Below are 15,047 nucleotides of genomic sequence, written 5' to 3'. Positions count from 1 at the left end.
CTTGCTGCATGTGGATATGGACTGCTTCGGTATCTGAGGAGTTGCACATGGTACTGAACACTATGCAATCATCCGCGAGTATCGCCATTTCTGACCTTATGATGGAGGGAAGGTCATTGATGAAGCAGCTGAAGATAGTTGGGTCTAAGACATGGCCCTGAAGAACACCTGCAGTGATGTCCTGGGACTGAGATGATTGACCTCCAACAACCACAACCATCTTCCTTTGTGCTAGGTATGACTCCAACCAGTGGCCCTGGGGCTGAATTTTATGATGCGGCAGCGGTCGTAAAAGATGGCGGCCCACATGCATGGGTTTTACTCCGCGGAGCTGCTGCCATATATGCGGCGGGTCATTTACATGGCCAGGGCGGACCGCCTAACCTCCTCACCCTCCCCGATGACGTGGAGGGGTTGGGCGAGCCATCCCCGGCAAGGGCATCCGGTGCCACGGCGCAGGCGTGGCGCCATTTTAAAAGGGCTTCCTGCCCTTGCATTTAATTTAAATGTTTAAAGGGAAAGTTTAATAAAGCTGATTTAAAAAAAATTACAAACCTGTTTCCAGTCCCTCTCCCATCCCCCTCCCCATTAACAATACACTCATTCCTTGCCCTCTCCCCCCTAAAATATACTTACCTTGTGTACCTGACCTTCCCCCTGCTCCCACAAAGTTCACAAACTTTTAGCTTTACCCCTTCCCACCATCCTCTCCACCAATCAGAATAGTTTGACCCCACTCTCCATTGGTGTTGCGCCTCGTTTCCCCAGACGGGGATCAGAAGGCGCGGCAGTGCCGTGTGCCAGGATGAAGATTGTGGTGGCACTTCAGGAGGCGACCGGAACATCATTACTCTGGTAAATTAATGAATTTGACTATTTAAATTACGGCCCCGTCACTGAGCGGCAGTGGGGGGCTGCCACGAGGCCTCGCTGCTGGCAGCAATCTAGCACCAGACCCTGCCGGCGTCTAGGTCCATGGCAAGCCTCATCTGGGGCAATCTTCATGCCCCCCACCCTCCCGTGGCACGGATTCCGACGTCGAGACCTCTATAAAATCCAGCCCCTGATTCCCATTGACTTCAATTGGTAATGGGATTGCTTAGCTCTATAACATGCTGCTTCCACTGTTTAGAATGCATTTATTCCAATATTGTAGCTTCACCAGGTTGGCACCACATTTTGAGGTATGCCTGGTGTTGCTCTGGCATGCTTTCCTGCACTCTTCATTGAACTAGGGTTGATCCCTTGGCTTGATGGTAATGGTAGAGTGGGGGATATGCCGGGCCGCAAGGTTACAGATTGTGGTTGAATACAATTCTGCTGCTGCTGATGGCCCACAGCACCTCATAGATGCCCAGTTTTGAGTTGCTAGACCTCTTCTGAATCTATCCCATTTAGCACAGTGGTAGTGCCGCACAACAGGGTGGAGGTTTTCCTCAATGTGAAATCGGGTCTTCGTCTTCACGAGGACTGTGCGGTGGTCACTCCTACTAATACAGATGCATCTTTGACAGGTAGATTAGTGAGGGCGAAATCAAGCAGGCTGTTACCTCTTGGTTCCCTCACCACCTGCCGCAGGCTCAGTCTAGCAGCTATGTCCTTCAGGACTCAGTCAACTCAGTCAGTAGTGGTGCTACCAAGCCACTCTTGATGATGGGCATTGAAGTCCCCCACCCAGAGCACATTCTGTGCCCTTGATGCTCTCAGTGCTTCTTCCAAGTGGTGTTCAACATGGAGGAGTACTGATTCATAGCTGAGGGAGGGCGGTAGGTGGTAATCAGCAGGAGGTTTCCTTGCCCATGTTTGACCTGATGCCATGAGACTTCATGGGGTCCAGAGTCGATGTTGAGGACTCCCAGGGCAACTCCCTCCCTACTGTATACCACTGTGCCGCCACCTCTGGTGGGTCTCTCCTGCCGGTGGGACAGGACATACCCAGGGATGTGATGGTGGTGTCTGGGACATTGGCTGTAAGGTATTGTTATGTGAGTATGACAATGTCAGGCTGCTGCTTGACTAGTCTGTGGGACAGCTGTCCGAACTTTGGCAGCAGTCCCCAGATGTTAGTAAAGAGGACTTTGCAGGGTCAGCAGAGCAGGGTAAGCCGTTGTCGTTTCCAGTGCCTAGCTCGATGCCAGGTGGTCCATCCAGTTTTATGCGTATTCGCCTTTTCTGTAGCAGTTTAGTACAACTGAATGGCTTGCTGGGCTATTTCAGAGGGCAGTTAAGAGTCAACCACATTGCTGTGGGTCTGCAGTCGCATGTAGGCCAGACCAGGTAAAGATGGTCGATTTCCTTCCCTAAAGGCCATTCGTGAACCAGATGTGTTTTTACAACAATCTGGTAGTTTCATAGAATCACAGTGCAGAAGGAGGCCATTCAGCCCATTGTGTCTGCACCAGCTCTCCAAAAGTGCAATTCACGTACTGCCATTCCCCTGCCTTCTCCCCGTAACCCTGCACATTCTTCCTTTTCATATAACTGTCTAATTCCCTTTTCAGTACTTCAATTGAACCTGCCTCCACCACACTCTCAGGCAGCACAATCCAGACCTTAAGCACTCGCTGCGTGAAAAAGTTTTTCCTCGTGTCATGGTCACCATTACTGAGGCTAGCTTTTAATTCCAGTTTTTAAACAATTAGTTAATTGAATTTAAATTCCACCAGCTGCCGTGGTGGGATTTGAATTCATGTCCCCAGAGCATTAGTTGGGGCCTCTGGATTACTAGTCCAGCAGGTGCGGTGAAAGGAACTGAGCAGCAGGTTCTAGAGAGCAGGAGCTTAGTGGCTGAATGAGCTGCATTCATTGTGGAGCAGGGGATTAGGAGAAGCATGTTCTTAGAGGAGCGGAGGGTAGGTGTGGAAATTCAAGACAGGAGGAGATGATTAAAGTAGGATGGGTGACGCCATGAGGGATTTGCAGGTAAGGACAAGAATTTATACTTACTGGGATGTCGCTGACTGATGGCATTTGAAGAGAATGGGAGTGTGGAACTTTGTGTGGTGAAGTTGTGGTCGGCAGGGTTTTGAATGGGTTGAAGCTTTTGGAGGGTTGGGACAAGGAGCTCCATTCACTGTGCATTAGACAAGTTAAAGCTCTGGTTGATGAAAGTATGGAGTAGGGTTTTGGGGGGGAAAGTTGGAGTGGAAGAACGAGTCCCACATTTTGCTTTCTGTAATTTGTTATATATACCTTGTACTCAGCACATTCACAGTGCTTTTGCCTTTTATATTTCTGCATATATAGAATTCATATATCTTTGAGGTGGTGACAGATGTGGTGCTAACAAGGTACTGCACAGGAGACTAGTGGAGAAGATTAAAGGTTGCATATAGAATTAGGGGAGGGTAACAAAACAGATTTTTAAAAAATGGATTGAAAGGGACAAAACAGAGTAGGAGTTGAGGGCAATTTCTCCGTGATTTGGAAGCAAAGAGCGTTGAGTATTCTATTCTAGGACCGATCTCTGTTCACTGTGTCCATCAATGATTTGGACACAGGGCCAGAGGGAGTGAGTGGTGTCTAGATTTGCAGGTGATGCTAAAATTAGTGTCGTAGTACATAATCCTGAGGACCAAAGGAAGCGGCAAGGGGATATTGATAAGATGATGAAATGGGAAAACAAATGGCTGATGGGATTCAATGCCAGTACCTGTGAGCTGGTACATTTTGATTGGAAAAAAAAACTCTACTTTGAATGATGGAAAGCTGTGTGATAAGGAAGAGTAGGGAGATTTGGGGGTTCAGGAGCACAAGAGATTAAAAGTAGCAGCACATGTGGATAAGGCCATTCAAAGCTTTGAGAAACAATAATCCGGGGCAAAATTAACAAGTGTGGATTAATTAAGGAAAGCCAGCAGGGATTTGTTAAAGGCAAATCATGTGGTTGATGTGGTGTACATGGACTTCCAAAAGGCTTTTGAAAAAGTGTCACATAGTAGGCTTGCCAGCAGAGTTGAAGCCCATGGAATGAAATGGACAGTGGCAGTATGGATACGAATTTGGTGGAGTGACAGGGAGCAGAGTAGTGGTGATCAGTTATTTTTCAGACTGAAGGAGTATATACAGTTGAGTTCCCAGGGTTCAATACTAGAGCCACTGCATTTCTTGATATATATATTTTTTGCGGGGGAGAGGGTGGTGTATTGGTAATGTCATTAGACTAGTAATCCAGAGGTCCAGGCTGATGCCCTAGGGACACTGGTTCAAATGATGGCAGCTGGTGGCATTTAAATACAATTAATTAATAAACTCAATTAATTAATTTAAAAATCAGGAATTGAAAGCTAGCCTCAGTAATGGTGCCACGAAAGTATCATTGATTGTTGTAAAAACCCAACTGGTTGACTAAATCTCCTTAAGGGAAGAAAATCTGCTGCCCTTTCCTGGTCTGACCTACATGTGACTCCAGACTCACAGCAATGTGGTTGACTCTTAACTGCCCTCTGAAATGGCCTAGCAATCCACTCAGTTGTCAAGGGCAATTAGGGATGGCCAATAAATGCTGGCCTTGCCAGTGACACTCACATACCATGAAACAATTTTTAAAAAGACCTAGAATTGGGTGTACAGGGCACAACATTTTCGAAATTTGCAGATGACACAAAACTTGGAAGTATTGTGAACTGTGAGGAGGATAGTGATAGATTTAAAGAGGACATCGACAGCCTGGTCCAATGGACAGACACATCCAGATGAAATTTAATGCAGAGATGTGCGAAATAATACATTTTTGTAGGGAGACCGAGGAGAGGATACAATTCTAAAGGTGGTGCAGGAGCAGAAGAACCTGGGTATGTATGTGCACAAATTGTTGAAGGGACAGGGAAGGTTGCAAAAGTGCTTAAAAAAAAAAAGGCATATGGGATCCTGGATTTTATAAATAGAGGGATAGAGGACAAAAGCAAGGAAATTATGATGAACGCTAGTTTGCCCTCAACTGGAGTATTGTGTCCAATTCTGGGCACCACACTTCAGGAAGGATGTAAACGCTTTCGAGAGGGTGCAGCAAAGATTTATGAAAATTGTTCTAGGGATAAGAGACTTCAGTTATGTGAATCGATTGGCAAGGCTGGAGCTGTTCTCAATAGAGAAGAGAAGGTAGAGAGGAGATTTGATAGAGGTGGTCACATTCAGGAGATGTCTAGACAGAGTATATTGGGAGAAACTATTTATATTGACAGAAGCAGATGATGCAGATTTAAGGGAATTGGCAAAAGAAGCAATGGTGACATGAGGAAGATTCTTTTTACGCAACGAGTGGTTAGGATCTGGAATGCACTGCCTGAGAGTGTGGTGGAGGCAGATTCAGTTGTGGCTTTCAAAAGGGAATTGGATAAGCACCCGAAGAGAAAAAAAAGATGCTGAGCTATGGGAAAGCGCGGGGGAGTGGGACAAGCAGAGTTGGTCTTGCAGAGAGCTGGCATGGACATGATGGGCCGAATGTCTGTCTTCTGTGCTGTAACCATTCTATGATTCTGTTAAAAGCTAATGAAATACTGGGTTTTATGGGAAGAGGTATAGAATGTCAGCTGAAATGTCATGATAAATCTATAGAATACCTTAGTGAGACCACAGTTGGAGTCCTGCATACAATTTTGGACTTAATGCTATGGAAGGATGTTGAGGCAATAGGGAGAGAACTGTGCAGATTCACTAGGATGCTGCCTGGAATGAGGAAATAAAAATATGAAAAAAGATTTGAAAAATTGGTCCTGACTTTTGTTAAAACAGAGGCGATTATTAAAGCATAGAAATTTACAGCATGGAAGGAGACCCATCATATGGCCCATCATATCCACACCAGCCAACAAGGACCCATCCAGCCTAATCCCACTTTCCAGCTCTTGGTCCGTAGCCTTGTATGTTACGGCACTTCAAGTGCAGATCCAAGTACTTTTGTAAATGCTATCAGGGTTTCTTTCTTTACCACCCTTTTCAGGTAGTGAGTTCCAGACCCCCCGCACCTTTGGCCCTAGACTTGCAAGGCTGCAGGGATTGGGAGTGGGACTGGCAGTATATCTCCGTAGAGAGCCGGCATGGACTCGATGGGCCGAATGGCCTTCAGTGCTTTAAATGGGTAAAAAAATTCTCCTCGAATCCCCTCTAAACTTCCTACCTCTTGCACTGAATCTATGCCCCCTGGCTATGGACCCCTCAACCAAGGTGAATAGGACCTTCCTATCCACTCTATCTAGCCCCCTCATAATTTTATACAGTTCAATTAGGTCTCCCCTCAGCCTCTTCTGTTCCAAAGAAGACAACCCAAGTCTATCCAATCTTCCTTCACAACTGAAATTCTCCAGTCCAGGCAAAATCCTCGAAAATCTCTCCTGTATCTTCTCTAGTGCAATCACATCTTTCATATAGTGTGGTGACCAGAACTGCACGCAGTACTCCAACTGTGGCCTATCTAATGTTTTTTGCACTTCCAACATAACCTCCCAGCTCTTATATTCTATGCCTCGGTTAATAAAGGCAAGTTTCCTTTATGCTTTCTTGACCACCTTATCTACCTGTTCAGCCACCTTCAGGGATCTGTGACATTCACTCCAATGTCCCTCTGTTCCTGTACACTTCTCAGTATCCTACCATTCATTGTGTATTCCCTTGCCTTGTTGGCCTTCACCAAATGCATCACCTCAACTTCTCTTGTTTGAACTCTCTTTGCTACTGTTCTGCCCAGTGACTAGTCTGTTGATATCTTCCTGCAGGCTATAGCTTTATTCTTCATTATCAACCATATGGCTAATTTTATATCATCTGCAAACTTCTCAATCATGCCCTCTACATTCACGTCCAAATCATTGATATATACCGCAAAAAGCAAGGGACCTAGTACTGAGCCCTGCAAAGCTCTACTGGAAACAGCCTTCCTGTCACATAAACACCCATTGACCATTACCCTTTGTTTCCTGGCTCTGAGCCAATTTTGGATCCAAATTGCCACTTAGCCTTGGATCGCACAGGTTTTTTACTTTTGTGACCAAGTTGCCATGTGGGACCTTATCAAAAGCCTTGCTAAAATCCATATAGATTACATCAAATGCACTACCCTCATTGACCCTCCTTATTACCTCCTCAAAATATTCAATCATGTTAGTCAGACACGACCGTCCCTTAACGAATCTGTGCTGACTGCCTTTGATTAATCCCTGTCTTTCTAAATGATGATTTATCCTGTCCCTCAGAATTTTTTCGAATTATTTTCTCACCACCAGGGTTAGACTGACTGGCCTGTAATTACTCGCTTTTTAAACAATAGTACAGCGTTAGCTGTCCTCCAGTCCTCTGGCACCACACCTGTAGCCTGTGAGGATTGGAAAATGCTGGTCAGAGCCTCTGCTATTTTTTTTCCCTTGCTTCCCTTAACAGCCTAGAATACATTTCATCTGGGCCTGGGAATTTATCCGCTTTCAAAGATGTTAAACCCCGTAATACTTCCTCATGTTAATTTCATCCGATATTTCACACTGCTCCTCTCTGATTGCAGTGTCTGTATTGTCCCTCTCTTTTGTGAAAGCAGACACAAAGTATTCATGAAGAACCTTACCAACGTCCTCTGCCTCCATAAACAGGTTACCCTTATGGTCCCTCATAGGCCCTCCTCTTTCTTTAGTTATCCTCTTGCTCTTTATGTATTGATAAAAACTCTTTGTTTTTTCCTTGATTTTACTTGCCAATATGTTTTCATGCCCTCTCTTTGCTTTCCTCATTTCCTTTTTAATTTCACCCCTACATTTTTTATACTCTCTAGGTTTTCTGCAGTATTGCGCCCACGGTATCTGTCATAAGCTTCCCTTTTTTTCTTTATCCTTTCCTTTAAGCCCCTTGACATCCAGGGGGCTCTGGATTTGTTAGTTCCATCCTTTTTCTGTACGGGAACGTACTTGCTCTGAACCCTCTTACGGGTAATTTGAGATTGGTGTTTACAATTATAAAGGGATGGGACAGCGTAACTAGACTGTTTGCAGTGATTGAGGGGTCTAGAACGAGGGAGCTTAGATATAAGATTAAATGCAAGAGATTAGTGTAGAGAGCAGGAGAAACATTTGTTTCCAGAGGTTGTGAAGCTGTGGAATGCACTAGTGGAGTTTGTGACTGAAGCCGCGACCACACCAACATTTCAGAATAGGTTAGATAAGTGTCTGAGGGAAATGGGGCTTAAAGGGTTGTGGAAACCGGGTGGGCGCATGGGATTAGGATAGTGCTAATGGAGAATAAGCACCAACATGGACGGGTTAGGTTGAACGGCCCATTTCTGGTTGTAATTTCCATGTTTTTCTATGTAATAATGTAAAGAAATTGTTGACTGTTTGGGATTAATGTCCCAATTGTCTGCCTGCTTTTCTCATTAGTACTGAACCCGCTTTAGGCATTATGGTGAGGGCACAGAGGTCAAAGGGCTGACGTAATTGTTGTTCAGTCTGCAGCAGTTTGTACCAGGGCCAGACAGATCCTTTTACAGTTCTCCGAGTTGCTGTTTGTTTTAAGACAATAACTTATTCAGAGGCTCTGTATAGGGGACAGCGCGGAGGTTACTGGGCTGCTGAATAATCACCATTATTAAAAAATATGTTTAAAGAAAAAAATGACCAGATTCTAGAGGGTTAGCTCTTTTTTTTTGATGGTTTGATTTTATAAACTTTCTTATATAAACAAAATCACCCTTATGACGTAAATATTTAATATGGGTGTAATAAACAGCTACCTGAAACTTCTTGTACTAAATATTCATTTGCACCTTTTTTTTCAAAGCAGTCTCCAGATAATCTGCATTGCAGTAAAGAAAATAGCAGCTAAAATTACTTTGCCTTTTATATTTATTTGTTGGCTGTCAGTTGATCACAGTTGTTAATCACTGCCACAAATGCCTTAACTTTTACAGCCTTTGATTAAATTAGTCAAGAGTTTTTAATCCTATTAAGTACATGGAAATGCACTCTACATGCATCCAACTATTGAATGTCATACATCTTGGTTTATGAGTCATTCAGTGCTTCATCTATATGCATGACACGAGACTCATCAAACACATTCAGACTGAATGATAGCAGCTGCACAACCTGGGACTCTGCAGTATGAATATTACAGTTATTGAAAGCTATTGACTGAACAACAAATGGCGAAAGGCAGCGTTTTCAGTTAGTGCATTAACCTGTGGTGTCAGACTGGTTGGATCAGGGCTCAGTGAGCTCAAAGTCTCAACCTGAGACTAACCGGAATGTACCGAGAGTGAAGAGCTTCCTCGAGAGGGGGAAATTGAGAGTTGGCATTGCTGCGTTTGCACACCCTTGCTTGTAACAGTGGTGTTGGCCAGTCCTGAGGGCCATGGCAGTTTTCATCATTGCCAGTGGAACTGGATGTGGAGAATTTCATGGTCATTTTAAATAGGTTGTGTTTGCTGATAACGCAGCCACTAGGTGGCGCAGTACTGGCAAATGTGCAAACGCAGCTACATCCACTGACACGTCACTGTCTGCGACATCTCAGGCAGCTGCCAGTAATATAGATCGCGTTGCTCAATTTATCACAATGCAAACGCAGCAGGGAGTGACTGTCCGAAGGAGGAAGAGACGAGGCCAGGAGCCAGTGACTGAGGTGGGGTGAAGGACGAGGGTGGGAGCGAGTGGCTGCTGGTGGGGGGGGTGGGGTAGGGGGGGGGGGAGCGGTGGGGAGCAGCGATGCAGGAAATGAGCAGCCGAGGGGGAAAGAGACGAGGGTGGGAGCCAGTGACTGGTGTGGGGGAAGGGCGAGGGCGGGAGCAAGTGGCTGAGGGTGGAAGGGTGAGGGCGGGAGCAAGTCATAGAGTCATACAGCATAGAAACAGGCCCTTCAGCCCGCTGCGTCCATGCCGACCTTAATGCCTATCTATACTAATCCCACCTGCCTGCATTGATTCTATATCCCTCTATGCCTTGCTCATTCAAATACCTGTCCAGATGCCTCTTAAATGTTGCTACTGTTCCTGCTTCCACCACCTCCTCAAGCAGCTCATTCCAGATACCCACTATTCTTTGTGTGAAAAATTTACCCCTTTGATCCCCTTTAAACCTCCTCCCTCTCAAATCTATGCCCTCTAGTTTTAGTCACCCCTACCATGGGAAACAGACTCTGGCTATCTACCCTATCTATGCCTCTCATAATTTTATATACCTCTATCATGTCCCCTCTCAGCCTCCTTTGCTCCAGGCAAAACAGACCCAGCCTATCCAATCTCTCTTTATAACTCAAGCTCTCCAAACCAGGCAACATCCTTGTGAATATTTTCAAGTGGCTGAGGAGGTAGCAGCACGGCGGGTTGGAGCGGGAAATTGAAAGTGGTAATTGAAGCGGGGACGGCGGGAGGGAGTGGGATACTGTTCGGGCGAATGGAGGCAGCGATCATGGCTATTGAGGGGTGAGGGCCTCATTACGTGGTGATGTCAGCGTGTGCATGCACACTTTCATACTGGCAAGCTGGCAAATGTTTGCACGCACTGATGACCGCTCTGCACATGCTCTACGTTGACAGGAATCACTTTGTTTTAAAATGCTGATTGACTCTGCTTCAACAACAGCATGTTCTAACTAACCTGTGTAAAGACAATTTCTGTCTAATCTCTAATTCTTTGTATTTATCTTGCATTTGTGTACTCTCCTCATCATGCTGCCAATCAGTCAGTGGAAGTGCAAATGATCTACTCACCTTATCATCAGAACTCTGCACACTCCTGCGGCACTCTACTAGGTCACCCCTTAATCTCAGCTCTATCATGAAAAATGTTGTAACATCTTTTTGAACAGAGTAGGTCTCCAATAAACTGTCTCTAACATCTCAGAAATTTTATAATGTTGCTTTGTGCAATGAGCAGTATTTAAAACTAAGTGACTCATGACAACGCAGAATGTATGCAGAGCGATCATGGACGTCGAGTGCGTGCAAACATTTGCCAGCTTGACAGTATGAAAGTGCGCGTACGCTGTCCTAACCAAGTCATCAGTCCTCGTCCCTTGATATCCACGTCCCTGCTCCCCGACCCTGCTTCCCCCCCGCCGTCCCCACTCCCCTCCCCGCTCTCTCCCGCCATTCCCGCTTTCAATTTCCTCCTCCAACCCGCCTCACGGCTGCCTCCCCTCAGCCACTCGCTTCCACCCTCGCCCTTCCCTTTCCCATCCACCACCACCCCCCCCCCCGCAGCTACTCGCTCCTGCCCTTCCCTCCCTGTGCGCTGCCCGAAGAAGTGGCGGGGGGTGGGTAATGAGCCGCCAAAGCGGAAGGCAGGGAGCAAGTGACGGGGCGATGCAGGAGCCAGTGGCCAATAAGAGGGAAGCGGCGATCCTGGAGCGAGCGGGTGGGGGGAGGGGTGGGAGAGAAGCAGGGAGCGAGCGCCAAGAAGACAGGCGCGGGAAGGAGCGGCAGAGACAAGGGCGTTGGCAGGAGGGAACGGGCTATTATTGGGGGTGGGAGGGAGGTGGCGATCGCAGCCACTGTGGGGATTTGGGTTTAAGGGTGGGTTTGGTTTTTGTGTTAAATTGAGCAGCGCCGTCTTTTTTACTGGCAGCTGCCCGAGACGACGCAGACTGTTTCAGTGAATGAGGCTGCATTTGTGCATGTGTCAGTACTGTGCCACCTAGTGGTTGCATTCTCAGCAAATGCAGTCTTTTTAAAAAGCCAATTAGATAGTTGCTTGACAAAGGAATTTCAAAGGGTCGGGAGAATAAAGAGAAGCATGGAATTAGACTTAGTGGTTCATTTGAAGAATGGATGTAATGGACAGAATGGCCTGTTTCTGCACTGTAACATTCTATAATTCTATCATTCTGCAAAGCCTCAAGGAGTAGAGGCCTCGTAAGTTCTGGAGAACTTCTGTACTCAGCACAGATTTGAAAATATTGTCATGATATAGCAGGTTAAGCTGCACAGGATCTCTTATTTCACAAGGAAGGTGCTTGCAAAGCAATGGTAAAAGATGAAGCATTACAAAGACAAATGGATGCAGGGGCAAATTAAGGGTCATATCATCTGTCCCCCGGCTCCTCCCTGGGCATTGTTTAATTAGATTCCAATTCATAACACAAATGCAGAGAGATCCTCACACATTTACAGACCATTACTGTCATAGAGTCATAGAGAGATACAGTACTGAAGCAGGCCCTTCGGCCCACCGAAGATTGAACTATGGCACACAGTAAATCCTTTGATATACGGATGCTGACAACTGGTGTTGTGGCATTAATGCAGCCTTTGACCCTCTTCAGATCTGTACTATTTTGGTATCCTCTTGTGGTGTACAGAATAAAGACACATAGATTGCAGAGGCTGGAAGTTCCCGTGGTGCTGTTGCTTCCAGTCCACTGCATTGGTATTGCCATGACCTTGTGCCATATCCGAGGGTGGATTACCATATTGGGGCGGGTGGTTGGATGCCTCGGCTACAGGGCACCCAGCCAGTGAGACTGGGAGGATTTCAGAACAGCCAACTTGCCATTCTGTGGATTGGGGTGGTGGTAGGCAGTAGAGCATGGCTACTCGACCTGAACCCGACGGGACCCCACGACGTGTTGGATTTGGGTCTGGCCAGGTCGGATGCAGTGGAAGTGCTGTCTTTTGCTCAGGGAGTTAAAGGGAAGTAAGAGTAAGGGTAAGTGTCATTAATTTCTGGTAGTCGAGTTGGGTTGGGTTGGGTCAGGCGCAGGAAAAGAACAAAAGACTCGGGTTCGGGTTAGATGTGGTTGGGTCAGGCCCGGGTCGGGTTTCAATTGTATATCCAAGCAGGCCTTTAGTGGGCAGGGGGGAAAAACTACAGGACTGTCTGCTCAGAGATCCATTGATGTAATATCCTGCAGAGCATAAAGCTTGATAGTAGGCCATGAAATCAAAAGAAAATTGATCTCTCCAAGAATAATTGCCTATTTGCTCACTCCCTGCAACCCAGAATCATTGAGTGGTATATCTAGCAGGATTTCCAGTGGAGCCACCCTGAAACCACATGTGGAATGGGGGAGGGGACAAAGAGTCTGCCCTCCTCCCCCCCCCCCCCCCCCCCCACCACCCAATTCCATGAGAATTTGCAGTGGCTGTGCCAGTGGAGCAGGAACCTGGTGGACGTGGGGTTTTGCCCCCCCACCTCTGCTCACCAACTTCCAGTCCATGTGCTGCTCGGAACCTATATCTTGCATGTTCTTCAGTTTTTAAATGATAGGCACCTTCCCATAAATGATTCCTCCCCTCTGTTCCACTTCGGTTATAGTTTCACTGCACAAGTCTTAAGGAGACTAAATAAATTCAGTTCATTTCCACTAGGTGATGGTGGTTTTGCTACATACCCAAGTGCTTGACACCAAAGTACAGCTGAGCTTGATGGATCTGGGGAAGTCACACAAGGGCCGAAAGCAAAAAGTCACAGAGAGCCAAATGAACGTTTGAGTGTGTCCTACACTGATTAAGGATGCTCAGGTGGCAGCTATAGAATAGGGTGAGCTTTAACGTACCCCTGGGCATCATCCCTACAGTGCAGGATGCATGATTTCATTTTCATGTGATTTCCCCAGAAGCTATCAGGCTAGTTTATATATCGGTACATGGGGATTGTCCCTGCATTTGAAGAATGAAGACTGTATAAGCTTCCTCTACATAAATAGCTGAAGATCTGCCAGACATGAATCAGATCTATACACACACAAGGTCCAAATGTACTGGACTAACAATCCTGCATTGAGTTCGACTGTAGCTGCTTCACAAGACATTGTATTTGAGTAGTGGGGTTGTAGGGAGAATGGTATTCTGGCTGCTGAATGTAGGCGAATTTCTTTTGTGCAGCGAGTTATGATCTGGAATTTTTTTTTTATTCTTGGGATGTGAGCGTCACTGGCTAGGACAGCATTTATTGCCCATCGCTAATTGCCCTTGAACTGAGTGGCCATTTCAGAAGCCATTTAAGAACCACATTGCTGTGGGTCTGGAGTCACATGTAGGCCAGACTAGGTAAGGTTGGCAGATTTCCTTCCCTAAGGGGCATTAGTGAACCAGACGGTTTTGCAACAATCATTTCATTGTCACCAATAGACTAGCTTTTAGTTCCAGATTTATTAATTGAATTCAAATTTCACCATCTGCCGTGATGGATTCAAACCCATGCCCCCCAGAGCATTAGCTTGGGCTCTGGATTATTAGTCCAGCGACATTACCACTAGGCCACCGCCTCCCCAGGCCACTTTCATTGCCTAAAAGTGTGGTGGAAGCAGATTCGATAATAGCATTCAAAAGGGAAGTAAATACTTAAAGGGAAGAAAATTGCAGGGCTATAGGGATAGAGCGGGCAAGTGGGACTAATCAACTAACTCTTTCAAAGAGCCAGTACAGGCATGATAGGCTGAATGGCCTCCATTTGTGTTGCAAGGTTGTATGATAACTAGAATAGTGGTGATTTTGATATTGGGGTTGCCAAGGATGTATTTATAATCTGTAGATTTCGAGACTTCATGCATCAGCCTTTCTGAGATGATTTAGTGTGTTGTGTTCCTTTAGTCTGCACTACTGCAACCTACAAATAATAAACATTGCACCAATGCTCCCTCGGTGCATTTTAACATCTCAATGTGATCATTTGATGAATATCTTTTCAACCATCAGCTGAGTTTCGAGTGTTTTTCTCAACTGACTTTGCATCTAGGAAAATTGCAAAAACTAAACCAATGTGGTTGGGCTTTACTAATGCTTTGCAGATTATTTTTTTAAATCAGATTTGCAAATGCCTCCACTCAATATTTTGGAACATTCTCCTTTGGCCCCACATCTTACTGCAACTACCCACTCCACCTATCGAAAACCTCTTCCGTCTTTTTGACCAAGTGTGTTTTGCTCTTCTGCCCTACTGTTTGCCATCTGCCTGTCCAATGTCAAAAGTGTCTTGCGACGCTTGCTGCACTAAAACACAAGGCCTGTTGCTGTTAGATCATTGAAGAAAACTTTAAGTTATGAACCAACAAACTATTGACCCTTGCAAAGCAGTGACTGGGTATATGAGAGTTGTTTTTGAATGATGATCTCATTATACTTTTCTGTG

The 15,047-nt window shown here is 45.8% G+C and overlaps 1 protein-coding gene across 5 annotated transcripts in view; it reads left to right on the top strand.

Annotated features, from left to right (window-relative positions):
• Nucleotides 1-15,047, top strand: part of mtmr1b (myotubularin related protein 1b) — an 85,575-nt gene that overhangs the window by 68,531 nt on the left and 1,997 nt on the right. The window lies entirely within an intron of this gene.

This window comes from Heterodontus francisci, chromosome 15 (genome assembly GCF_036365525.1).
Source record: "Heterodontus francisci isolate sHetFra1 chromosome 15, sHetFra1.hap1, whole genome shotgun sequence".
In the NCBI taxonomy this organism is placed as follows: domain Eukaryota; kingdom Metazoa; phylum Chordata; class Chondrichthyes; order Heterodontiformes; family Heterodontidae; genus Heterodontus; species Heterodontus francisci.
The sequence above is the reverse complement of the archived record's forward strand: the minus strand, read 5'-3'. Positions and strand labels throughout refer to the sequence as shown.